Below are 14,272 nucleotides of genomic sequence, written 5' to 3'. Positions count from 1 at the left end.
GTTAAGATCAGTCACCGCTGGTGAACCAAACTGGAGAGGAGAGGCCGACCTACTCGTAAAATGATTTTCATCTGCTCCAACATTCAGTGGGTTTTCCCTTGGCCTATGCTCCGGTACTTTTTCTCTGTAAATTTGCTGAAAAACAAACAAACAAACCAACAACATGGATCGAAACATGACCTCCTTGGTGGAGGTAAAAGATTCTTGTTGTTGGTACATGGAAATGTACAAGGCTGCACCATTATTTAGACTCACTCATGAGGAAATTCTTGCTGAAGAAAGAGACATTTGGATTTTAAAAAATAAATGCTGTGTAGGTAGTATTTTAGTGCACAGAGGGAAAAAAATCTCTGTGCATTTTGAATCACTTTCTGTCAGTTGATGACTTCACCAAAGTAGAGCTGCAGGTTGTGGCAGTAAAATGTTGAACTTAGACAGGTGAGGTGAGTGCTCCTTTTCCCGAGTCAATTCAAGGGTTATAATCACAAATAAGACACCTAAAGATAAAACTTCTGTAAAAAAATTTCTCTTAAATGCAGACTTTTAGCAACACTATGAATACAAAAAGTAACAGTGCAAACTTTACTTTGTAAACATTTACTTTGTCTATTAACTGGGCCTGATGAAAAGCAAGACTTTATCTTTTGATTGACTTGACTCTTTGTCCCAAACTCTCATATATTGTTAACAATGTGTCTCCCCAGTCAAAGACATAACAGGAAATGATTGGCGGCATTTTTTAAAAACCTGTCTTTGAATTACTGTAATTTGAAAGGTAAACTCAAAATAATTGCAAATGTTTAATGAGAAGGATGGTTTATCAAGACTATCCTGTCAGCCAAAGTGAATCATGAAGAAATCTGTATCGCGTATGAAGTGTTTCACACATCCAACAAGATTGGCAGAATGTGACTGTTTCCAAGCCGTGTCTTTGAATTCCAATCAATTTCATACTAAGAGTTACTGTGAATATGTTCATCAGGAAGATAACTTGAACCTTGAGTATACAAATTTGCATCGGTAGTTTATTCATAGTAAACTAGTTTACTACCTGTAATGGAAAGGTGAAAGTTACCTGTTTCCCCTATTTTACTTTAAGGGTGACAGGTTACTATGCAGGAAGTTGGTGCAGAGAAAGAATATAAAAATTCACGCTGTGCAGTTCAGCTATAAGGCTGACCTGTCAAGTGTTCCTTACTGATGCTGGGGGCTACAGGGAATAGTTTTTTTTTTTTTTAATGTGTGTGACTTTTCTTTAACCTTTCTGCCATTACAGTTCAGTTGGCAGGACACTTTGATCCAACCACCACAGTATTACAGATTACTGTGTCCACAAATGTGATTACAAAGTGGCTTTTATCTGATTAGAAAAGATCTAGTTCTGCTTTTTCTTCCCTCACATGTAAAAAAAGTCCTTACAAACCAAACCAACATTTTTACTGTGCGTATACATTTTACCTTCCCAATTATAACCCATAAACAAATGGGGATATTTTAACTGTAAAGTCACTGCACTCTGGACACAATATAAAGACAAGTCACTTCCATACAGGGAACATTTAGGAGTATTCATTTTAGCGTGACAAAGATTTTTTTTTACTTTTATTCTTCTGGATCCTGAAAGTTCTATGAAAGATAAAACCAAAAAGAAACTCTGAGGCCACGAACTGCAACAACCCAAGTGTGGAGGACAATTCACACAAAGCAATGTTTGCTTGTTTATCTATTTATTTATTTGTACTCATTGTGTGTTTATATGTAAGCAATTACCAAATAGGAATGTTGAAGAGAGATTACATTTAAGACGTAATTTTAAAGATGTACACTATATTGCCAAAAGTATTCAGTCACCCATCCAAGTAATTGAATTCAGGTGTTCCAATCACTTCCATGGTCACAGGTGTATAAAATCAAGCACCTAGGCATGCACACTGCTTTGCCAAACATTTGTGAAAGAATGGGCTGCTCTCAGGGACTCAGTGAATTCCAGCGTGGTACTGTGATAGGATGTCACCTGTGCAATAAGTCCAGTCATGAAATTTTTTCACTACTAAATATTCCACAGTCAACTGTCAGTGGTATTATAGCAAAGTGGAAGATATTGGGAACAACAGCAACTCAGCCATGAAGTGGTAGGCCACATAAAAAAACAGAGTGGGGTCAGTGGATACTGAGGTGCATAGTGCGCAGAGGTCACCTATTTCGGTGGAGTCAATCGCTTACAGACCTCCAAACTTCACGTGGCCCCCAGATTAGCTCAAGAACAGTGCGTAGAGAGCTTTATAGAATGGGTTTCTATGGCCGAGCGGATGCATCCAAGCCACACATCACCAAGTGCAATGCACAGCGTCGGAAGCAGTGGTGTAAAGCATGCCACCACTGGACTCTAGAGCAGTGGAGACATGTTCTCTGGAGTGAAAAATCATCTTCATCTGGCAATCTGATGGACGAGTCTGGGTTTGGTAGTTGCCAGGAGAATAGTACTTGTTTGACTGCATTGTGCTAAGTCTGAAGTTTGGTGGAGGGGGGATTATGGTATGGGGCTGTTTTTCAGGAGTTGGGCTTGGCCCCTGACTTTCAGTGAAGGGAAATCTTAATGCTTCAGCATACCAAGACATTTTGGACAATGCTATGCTTCCAACTTTGTGGGAACAGTTTGGGAAAGGCCTTTTCTATTCCAGGATGAATGGCCTGCACAGAGTCTTGACCTCAACCCAATAGAACACCTTTGGGATCAGCGTCTGACCTCACAAATGCACTTCTGGAAGAATTGTCAAAAATTCCCAGAAACACACTCCTAAACCTTTTAGAAAGCCTTCCCAGAAGAGTTGAAGCTGTTATAGCTGCAAAGGGTGGGCCGATGTCATATTAAACCCTATGGATTAAGAATGGGATGTCACTTAAGTTCATATGTGTGTAAAGGCAGATGAGCGGATCATTTTGGCAAGTACTGAACTTATGTTCAGTTGCAAAATTACAACTGGTAAAATTGTGATCCTTAATAACAAAGGCTCCGAAAACTGAGAGCTGAACGTCTAGGGAAAACAGGTTTGCATTAGCCATTTTCCAGTGCACTCTTTTGAAAATTTTGCTCGAAAATAGATATGTTTTATCACCCCTGGCTGTTTTATTCTGGGGAGCACAATTCAAGATGTTGGTCAGCGTGTAAGTAAATTTTTCAGCTTTATCTGCTGGCTGTGTTCAAACAACACTGCAGTGCATAATGTTAGCCAACATTAGCCTGCCAAGTTAAATGATAATTCATGTCAAATGCTGACAGGACATTTTATAGAAGAACAAAGTTGTGGAAAGGTTATAGCAATTATTACTCAACAGTTTGTCAGATATCTAAGCTGCTGAATTAGATGATGGCACATTATGATAATTCTAACAGAAAGCTTCACCTGAATTCACCTGAAGGTTGAATTCCTGTTAAGCTGCTACTGTTATATTTCCACCAGGCCAGCACCAAGCCATTTTAAGGTATGAGGGGATTTTCCTCACGGAAAATTACTAAATATGCATTATTGATGAACAGAGATAAGATTTTAGGGGTTGAATCGATACCAAGAGATGAACTCCAAGTTTGCTTTATTTTTCATATGAAGACTGAAGTCTCCATCCTTGACTTTCAGTACACCTGCTACACACACTACCCTTATTCATACTTTAATCATCAGACAGCGCTGTTTTCTCAATGTCTTTAAAAATCCATTGACTTTCCTTTTAAGAATGTAGCATAGGGGAATGCTGAGAAATCCCTTTAAATGCTTTTCAGGTCTCAATCTTTGAGGTTGTCTTACTCAGGGGGCTCTGTCTTTTAAATTTAATCTTCTACTTCTGTGTGTTTGTGTCTGCATTTCTGAGGGGAAGGGAGATGGCAGATGAGAGAGTGAAAGAGAAGGTGAGATGAGATAAAGCAAGAAGGAGGTAGTATTACCTGCTACTGTATGTGCTGCAGCAAGCTGATTCTGTACTGGGATTGGAGGCGACACCTTTCTGAAGCAGTAAAACTCCCCATGAATCACACGGCGCTCACCTTTTTTTTTCTCTCTCTGCACATCTACTCTCCCTCTTTATCTTCTCCTTTCTCCCTTTGGGATCCAGCCTCTCTGCGTGACTTTCTCTGCCTTTCACTGTTTGTTTCTCTGCTGTCACATGTACCTGTCTCAGAGCACTATCAGCGACATGGGATGTACCGGAGAGGAATAAAGTGCATTTGTCACTGTTTTTACATTTATACACTCTTGCTGCCACATGCTGTTGTATCTCTCACTGAGTCTTTGTTTCTCAGTCTGGTCCTTTCTTACTGCTGGGACTCATCACTGCAGTTGATGTGGTGTAGAACAGACACTTCATCAGATCGCAATAATAAGGAACATTTCACTGTGGCACATTTGCCTTCTCTTTTCAGAAGCATATAAAGATTATATGATATTTGCTTTTGTACTAAAGCATGAATTATAGACCCAAATTGAAATGGCCATGAAAGCCGCAAGACCCAACACACACTTTCAGGACAGGGTGCAGGGGCACAGCAGTCCATTTCTAATAATGTCACATTTTTATGAACAAATTTCAGCAGATAACACTGAAATGACAAGTGTAAGCTTAGCCTGTGTTTGTGTGCTCACTCGCAAAGAGGGAAAACAGATCTAAAATAGAAGCTCCTGAAGCAAGCAGTGAACAGTGCTGATAATCAGAGCTGACATGCTACTTTGCGTGTGCGGGGCAATGGGAAAGCCGCACTTCAGGGTCCTGTTGTGTGAGTGTGCATGTGTACGTGTGCATATTTGTCTGTGTGCTTTTATGTTTGACTGTTTGAGGGCAAAGGAAAGCCTACTCTGAGGGACAGAGAGGAGAGTCTTGATTGATGGGAGGAAATGTGTGCAGGAATACGCTCTGACAATCCCAGATTCATCCCTCAGATTTCCTCAGTGTTTGACCCTTTGATTCTAGACAATATGGTCACAGATCTCTAACAGAGGCATAGCTGGTGCAGTTTGAGCTGCACCTGTATTAGTTGATTGGGTCGCTGACATGCATCTATTGTTTACCAGGACTCACACATAACAACGTACATATCAGGGCAAGCTGCACAAGACTCCTACATCTGTCAAAATGACTCAGATTTTTACATGAATCATTTTGAATACTTGTCTGTCAGACCGAAAGTGAACACAAACATGCCAGCTGACCTGACCATCATTCATATTCATCCACATTTGTTGTGAAGTTGACTTTTGTGATCACGAGTCATTTCATTTTAATGAAAGACTGTATGTATTCAAAATGGAGTACAAAGAAGAGGAGCTAAATCTAATGTAAGAGGAACCAAAAAAATGGAAGCATCAACAGTGAGGCAACCAGACTGCCCTAAAAGACCACATACTTCAGGAAGCTAGAGGTGTTATTGCATTCACTTTTGTTTACAGCCATCTGAGAAGGAGAAGTTCTATATGTGTCCACGGATGCCAGTGAGCCTAGCTTTGTAAATACAACACGTGAATTTGTGGCTCTGATTAGCATTGTTGTCACTGAGTCTGTTTCAACAAAAGTTAACAGAAAAGACATATGTATAGTATGTCTGTATAGTGAGAAAAGTGTTTGGTCTTAGCCATTGATTATCTTGTATTGAAGATCTTTAAAGAATCAATTAATGGATTAACAATACAGATCACCTGATTCCAGTAGCGGAATGCATTAAAAAATTATTAGCAATGTTGTGTTTTCTAAAAGTAAAAGTAAATCCCAGTGAGGTGGCATAGGAGTCTGTGGCTCACCAGCTGTGCATAAGTCACATGAAACTGTGCTCCTCTGCAGTTCAGCAGTGATGTGCATAGAACCAGTTCTACAGACTCAAGTCCATGTGAGTAGCAGAAGCCATGGGCCACTAGTAAGAAAGAGGTGCATCTTTACTCGTTGTACCAACTGACACAAGAAACTGAAAAAAGTAAAGAGGTGATACCGCGTTGCCTTCTAGATACTAGCAGCTTGATAGTCTGCGGAAGTACAAGTACCCACTGCCATCTTAGACCATATAACGTGAATATGAGAAGTTGCAAAACTAGTTCAGGCTCAAGTACCCATCTGTTTGACAACCACCAGCTTCGGGAGGTAACAGACGTTAATCAATGCAGCCTGACGATTTCTGAGCAACATTTATACACATTTATATGTGTATAAATTTATTTGTTTGTGTGTGTGTGTGTGTGTGTGTGTGACAGAGAGAGAGAGGGAGAGAGCGATTATACAGCAGCTCCCTTTATTACTTTGTAGATTGGAGATCCCTGTGTGGATTCTTTGTTTTGATTTAATTAAAATGCTTTTAGAGTATTTCTTCAAGCTAATTATGGATATTCCTTTGGGGTTGTTGATGTGTCAGAGGATCAGGTGACTCCTTCACTGTCTGCACTCCCAACTCCATTTTGAATCACAGCGAATTTGAATTCTCCTGAGCCTCACCAAGCATACCTGATCACTTACTGTAATGGCTTGATGGAAAAATTATGCTGTCGCTACATTCATGATGGTCAGCCACCCTTAAGCATCATTGTTGAGATGGTAAAGGCACAAGTCTGCACATAAAATCCACAGGTTGCTTGTAAAGAACCGGGAACATGTCCTCTTGCTCCACCTGTGCAAAGCAGTGACTGCCTCTGACCATGCAACATAAAGGATACCACAAATCAAAAAATCCCAAATCAATAAAAATACAAATCCGTAAACCCACTAATTCCCCTTTGTTTACCAATGCAACTCCTACACATAAATTCAAAGTTTAATTAAAAATATTATGGAGGTTTTAATAGCCAAAACTTACCACTGTTTGACAGGTTGCTTCTTTCCCACTATGCCAGCTGAAAGTATCGGACTCCTCAGCCAAGTGCTTGATTAGACTGCAGACTGTATCTGGCCAAGAATGAGTCATCAGGGGTCACAGCTGAGGCCTCTCGAGTCAGGGCTTTTGATCATAGGCTTTGGGTAGGTTGCTCATCTCCCGGCTGATGGGGACCTTGATGATCGATCCTCTGAGAGTGTATTGATCATCTTATTGTCTCTTCCCACTCTCATCCACTCCCTGTCCTACTCTCCCTTAGGACTGAACTGATGGGAAGACTTGTCTAACTTTGACCAGTTATTGATAGAGCCCCTTTCTGGAGACAGTTGTCTCTCTGTGTGTGAACACAGCTGTTTTTGTCTACTCATGTGTCTGCCTCTGTCTCTGTGTGAATCTATGTGAGTCTACCTGTCTCCTCATGCAAAGAGGAAACAGTATAGTATTACATACAGTACTTTGCAGACCTCTAATTAATAATAGTAGTTTGTAAAAATGTTTCAACATACCCATGTTCTTTCTCATGTTCTGTTTTATCCAAAGTTTTCTATTTTATCCTTTAGTCAGTTTTGTTTTTTTCTTTTAACTCATATTTAAATATGTCTTTATTCATTGTCTTTTTTTATACTGCATTGTGTTTCTTTAATGTCTTCTGCAAAGACTTTTTTGTTAATAAGAATGAATAAACTTTCCATTCTAAATTTAATGCTTGGAACACAAAATGGTTAAATGAACAAAAAGGTTATAAACAACAACCCCAACTTACAACCAAATTAAATGAATTATTTATTTGAAAGTCAAACAGAAAGTGAACCACCCAAATTGCAAAACTGAAAAGCTCAACCCATGACTACAATTTGGGACAATTTACAATGGGCAATTTGGGTAGTAACATTACTTAACACACATTTTGCATTTTAATTAAGTGTTTTATAAGATTAAAGAGTTGTTACTTTCCAAGCTGTGTGATCCTGTTGCTTACACCCATAGGCTGTTCAAAACTACTGATTCATATGAGCATCTCAGAATGAAGGTGTTGTTGTTTCCTAATCAATATGAACAATGACCCACATTAGCAAAAAACATAATTCTCATGGTATGAATCAGATTATTATGATATCTAGTGGACAGTTTTATCTTCAAAAATGCATTTATTCCAACTTGTGCAAGACTCTGAAATCACCACCAAAGTATATGGTAGTTTGATCACTGAGTTTTATGTCACTCACATTCATTGGGATCAAAATGGTCCTGTGTTTCCTGAAAAGTTTGTGAAATTCTTTTTACCATCCATTAGCTGTTCCCTCTGCAGCCATAGGCCCAAAAGTGAACAAGATGTTATAGTTCCCACAAGAGTGGTAATACTACATTATAAATATCAATATTATCTCATAAATGTTAACAGGTACAAGATGCCATCTGAAGATGATCTGTTGTTCCTGATGGGAAGTAAAGCTGCATAATGTAAGATTGATTTAAATGTTAAAAGACTGTATAATAAATACAACAGATGGACTGGATTTATTTTTAGTGATATAGTGATCATGAGAAATATTAGACCAACTCACCATGTCATTGTGCAAAATGTCATGCCTATTAGTCTTTATAAATATCTGGTTTTGTTGAAGATAAGGTCATAAAGTCAGCTGATATACATTTAATTTGAATGTAATATTAGGGTTCCTAAAAACAAAAAAAATCTCCCCACTGAAAATTCTGAAAATATGTATTGTTGTCATTGGATTTATACATCTGAAACGCTTTTAAAACTTAAAGTGGTTCTCATTGAGTATATCTTGTCCTATCGCCTTCCTGTAATAAATTGCCCCTCCCTGGGCTGCAGTGTGAGTCATTATCTTTTAGCATGTGAATTTTTGTAAACTTTTTTTTTATTATTATTATTGGTTTATTTTGTTATTCAAACAGATTTCTCATACATGCATATAATAAATATACATATGTTATATAACTGTGGCCAGCTATAAAAAATGAGCTCCAATAGAACAGACCATGAAATAGCTACAATTTAATCTATAGGTAATGTGCACATACTGACATATCCACATATATTCTCCTCAGCCAGCAATAATGAGTAAAACCTGAGGCAGGATGGTTTCATCCACTTTTTTTTTTTTTATCATCAGCCTCGTATGAGACAGTTAATGTTATTACTGCGCCTGAAAGAATGGAGGAGGGCAATTTAGACAAAGCTGGAGAGAGTAGGAAAAGCTGAATTAGAGGGTGTGGAAAAGACAACGTAATACCTTTTCTTCTTGTAAAAAGTCAGCGGTTGTAATCCTGCTGCATTTGCTCTGTGTCCTGTTGAGTAGTTGCATGAAATCTTTACTCTTCTTAATATATATAGCACATGCAAGGCACAGTGTTTGTTGGAGCATGTTTTTTTTTGGTTTATAGAAATTAAATCATCTTTATTTAAAACTGAATTTCAATAACAACTTAATTTCTGCAACATGAATGGTCAGAAAAGGAATGAACACTGTGATTCACTGCGACCTTACCATGCGCCTCTCTTTCTTGCATCGTCTCACTTGATGGCCGCATGCACACGCTTTCGATGGGTTCGCTGACCATGTGACGTCATGAATCGTGGCCGCAAGGTATTTAGGTGTAAAGCGTTTTTCCCCCCAAATGTATAACTTCGCATATGATTTAGGAGACATTGTGGAGAACTTAGCTGTTGGAACTCATTTATTTATTAAAAAAAAACAAACAAACAAAAAAAAAACAGCCCTGTCAAAAGGGCACTTTGAATGTCCATCAGGAAAAGAGCAGGTGCCTGAGCCCCTGTAGCCCCCCTTATCTGCACGTGCCTGGTGCTATGTTATGTTTGCTTTAACAAAGATTATTCTATGTGTACTATTTGTTTTATGTAAAACCCAATCACACTTCTGGGCATCAATAGGTATACTATAACTTTGTGACTTTTCTCTACGTAATTACTGATTATACAACAAGTAGTTCCAACCAAGCAACCTGATTGGTCAACTAGACCTTGAAATGTGGTCAAATTAGAACAACAACACATTGTGATCATCACTAAAAATATTTGTGAAAATAATTATGAATAACCTTATCCATGAGAGTGAGAAGCTCTTCAACATATAAAAAGTGATCTGGATTGGACTTTATTTTCTTGTAACAGTTGCGTAATCACAGTATCACACTCAAGGGCGAGTTTCAACTGCAATATCAGCATGACTGTGTTGCCGTCAGTGATGCTGTATGCAAACTCCCTTGTGTAATGTCACTTAATTATTCTTGATGGATGCATTTCCATTATGTCAAGGTCTGGCCTCTTTGAATATTCACATTAGCACCTCCAAGATTAGCATCTGCCTTGTGCATTCATGAGCACAGGAGAAACTAATGACAAACACATAGCCTGTGTACATAATGCCTGCACAGTGCGAGCAGTATTTAAGATGAAAGAGTAATGTAAAAGGTGTGACAGAGAAAATGCTCTTTACCATACGATGTGATCATCTGCACTTCATATGTTTTTAATGGTGAGTGCACGTCTATGTAAATGAAGGTGATATTTGTGAGAGTCAGAGGGAACTGGTGAAAGAGGCAGTTGAGCTCCGCTGCTGGTGAGGATATACTCTTAGGACCTGGGTGATAAATACCTCCTCCACTTTATCACATTGGAGCTGAGCCCTGGAACCTGCATGTGTACAGTGGAGGCGCAGATTGATTCTTCTTTGATGCTCTGCAACTTGGCAAACTTCCTCTGAGTGATGAGAATATTAATTATGTCCTTCATTTGCTTTTAATGTGAAGCTCCTCCAACTGAAGATGACTTCTGAGGGGTATGTGTTGTTGTCAAGACAGGAGGGTTGCTTTCATCTATAATGCTATTGTTCTTCGTCTGAAACACACTCAAGGAGAAAATCACCTCTTAAAAAGAATTTAGATTATTTTTGTAATGTTGCACACATTAGTCATATATTAATTTATTATCCTTGAGGGCCTTGGGAGAAGATAAATGATGTCATCCACTTTTGATATGATGAACATTTCCACTAACCAAACATTGTTCTATCATTAATTAGCATGAGTGTATGACAGTTCTTTTCTAACGGGGAGGCTGTCAGTTTGACTGTAGCACAACACCATCACCTTCTCACAAACATGAGCCATGTCAAATATTTGACTATGACAAACAAAATATCCACACACTTAAACAAATCCTTTTCTTTCTGGTGTCATCCTGTCACCCCAGGAGGCTTTGTTGCTTTGTGGCCAGATAAAGCAAACCAAATCTTCACATGTAAACACAGCTAACATGAGCTGATCTCAGCCATTGTTCTTTATGACATACGAAGCAGCCACCTGCCAAGTCTACAAGGGTCCAGTTCATATCTGATACTAAAAAGACAGATTTTCAGTGGAGCATAACTTTAACTCAGAGGCTCCTGGTTCATATGTTGATATAAATACATATATAGTCAGTCGAAAGAAAATTAATCAGCAACTGTTTTGATGGTTGTGAGAATGACAAAATCCCCCGGTTCCAGCTTCAAATGTAAGAATTAATAAGATAAACTATCTTCATGATTAATCAATTTATCGCTTAATGCAGAACAGAATGAGAAGTGAGTTGCAGCATTAATGTATGTATTTTTTAGATTCGATCTTTACATTTATTTCACGGTTGGGAAATTTCTTATGGTAGTTGACAGTGTTATTTGATATTATTTAACATTTGTTGTAGTTGTACGTGATTACTACTGATGTGTGTGGATCAATATTTAAAAGAGAAGCTAAAAAATGACTGAGGAAATAAGACCAAAGACAAAGTTCTTGTGGTGGTGCATGTGTCTGTGTGTGTGTGTGTGTGTGTGTGTGTGTCTGTGTGTGTGTGTGTGTGTGTGTGTGTGTGTCAGTGTCAGGCTGTCGGGAAGTCCTCTCAGTGGTGTCCCACAGAGGCCTGACGCTCTGAGGCATGACCAGGTGTCGCTGTGCCAGGAGAATGTCTACACACTGTGTAGAATATTAACAAGCCTGACCACATATATACAGAACACAGACACATACCAGTGTTACTGCACGTTCTGACTCTCTGAGGCACACCAAAAAGTTGTCATCATGCAAAAATAACGTAGAAACAAATGCTGCATGTTTACATCTTTGTTTGTGAAAAGAGAGACACACCTCATACATCTTTGATACATAATGTTACCCTGTTAATACTATATGCCCACATGAACACACATCCATTTCAGTGTGCACAAACACACACACAAAGGTCAAGCATTACGGAAGAAATTCAGTCCTCCCGCTCAGCTCCTCCCCACCCCCACCACATTGTGATAACGTAGCCAGGGGAAGAGGTTTTCCTCGTCTCTCCTTTTCTGCCTCTGACTGATGGCGGAGTGAACAAAAACAACGTTTAGCTGTTGGTATCCGCTGCCAGGAAGCTCCTCTGAGACACGGCTCACACAAACCCAGGATGATAGAGCGTGTGAGCAGGCACACTGTGCACACATGGAAATGATGTCACAGAGACACGCATGTATAAAAATATAAACCCACTCAAAGACACACACACAGATGAGACGAGGACTTCAGAGGAAAAGCTTTTCATATAGATTTCTGTCTTTATGTGTGCACAGAGTATGTATGTTTTTAATGTGAGAGGTGTATTCGTGTTATGTCTTACAGCGTTTTCATCATGGACAGGCAGCATGACTTTATTAGAGCCAGAGGCAGCTAGCCACAGATTACAGTAAACCCTGTGTGTGTGTTGGTGTGTGTATATAAGCCTTTAAGCATGCACATGTACACGTGTACACGCATACAGCTGTGCCACTGTATGTGTGTGTGTGTGTGTGTTACATGTGTTTGTAGATGTCAGTGTAAATCCCTAGTTTGTAGGCTGGAATTACTCAACATCTTCAATTCGTAGAGGGATGTTGGGCTTAACATCTCCGGATTATTTCTGCTTTAGATCCTGTGTGTGAGTGTTTGATATGTAGATGGCTGTGTGTTGCACATGCACCGTACCGTGATCTTTGTTAGGTATTGATCACTGTGCACCCACCCAGCAAATGTGTCTAATTTCAGAAGCTCTTCTCGCTTTGTTAGCAGTCTTTAGCTAGTCAGGAGACAGAGAATACGTGTTTAGATGTTAGTCATTTGGTAGGTGTTAGTCATGTTATCTCATTTGCTTGTTCAAATAATCTGATATTTCCAGTACATGCGGCACCGATAGGCTTTACATATACATTGACCAAGTAACATATTTGCATACAGTTAACAATATGACTGAAACAAATCCTGTTTGTGAAGATATAAATAAAAGCATTTTTCTGGTGAGTACTGGGTTTCCAAAACTGAAGGGACTCGCAAAATTGATGCTGCAGTTCCTCGTATGGCTCAAGCTCCAAGAATGCTAGATCCTACACTTCCCACAATGCATAATATTGCTTTTGCCGGTCTTATCCTGCTAATCATTAGCTTAATTTAAAGTCTGCATCAACAAAAAGCAAAGCCTGTCTTACAAACTGTGGAGTCTACAAGTCCAACCCACGATACACGGATGATGTCACTGAAACAGCTGACTTCTGGGGGCAGCAGAAACAAGTTGCGTGCACAAGATTGATATGTTGTATGTCAAACTACGGAAAGCTATTTCTGGCCACCTTTCTGAAGTGTTAGAGTCTATTATTCAACCTCTTTTAGCTCAGCGACAGTCTTCACCAACTGCTAAGAAAATTATAGTGTTATTATGTGCTTGTGAAATGCTCTGGAATGGTTACCTGCTAGTTATTTTCCCTGTGAACACCTGCGTGAAGCGGCTGAAATAATGCTATGAAAACAACGAGATAGAAAGAGAGAGAGAGAGAGAGAGCCAAAACAGTGAAATTGAGGGCAGATACACTATACGGACAAAAGTATAGAGGCCTGTGACCATTACACCAACAGGGACTTTGATGATGCCACGTTTTAAATGCCACTCTTCTGGGAAGGCTTTCCGCAAGAGTGTTTCTGTGGGAATTTTTGCCCATTCATGCAGCAAAGCATTAGTGAAGTCAGACACTGATGTTGGACCGAAAGGTCTGGCTCACAATCTCTGTTCTAGTACATCTCAAAGGTGTTCGATGGGGTTGAGGTCAGGACTCCGTTTGGTCCAGTCAAGTTCCTCCACAGCAAACTCATCCAGCCATGTCTTTATGGACTTTGCTTTTTGCACTGGGGCACAGTCATGCTGGAATAGCAAAGGGTCTTCCCCAAACTGCTGCCACAAAGTTGAAAGCATAGCATTGTCCAAAATGTCTTCGTACACTGAAGCATTAAGATTTACCTTTACTGGAAGTCAGGAGCTGAGCCCCACCCCTGAAAAACAGCCCCATACCACACCTGAATTCAAAAATAAAGAGGCGTGTCCCAGTAGAAAGAGAAAGAAACAGA

The sequence above is a fragment of the Scatophagus argus genome, chromosome 1 (genome assembly GCF_020382885.2).
Source record: "Scatophagus argus isolate fScaArg1 chromosome 1, fScaArg1.pri, whole genome shotgun sequence".
NCBI lineage: Eukaryota > Metazoa > Chordata > Actinopteri > Scatophagidae > Scatophagus > Scatophagus argus.
Note: the sequence above shows the minus strand (reverse complement) of the source record.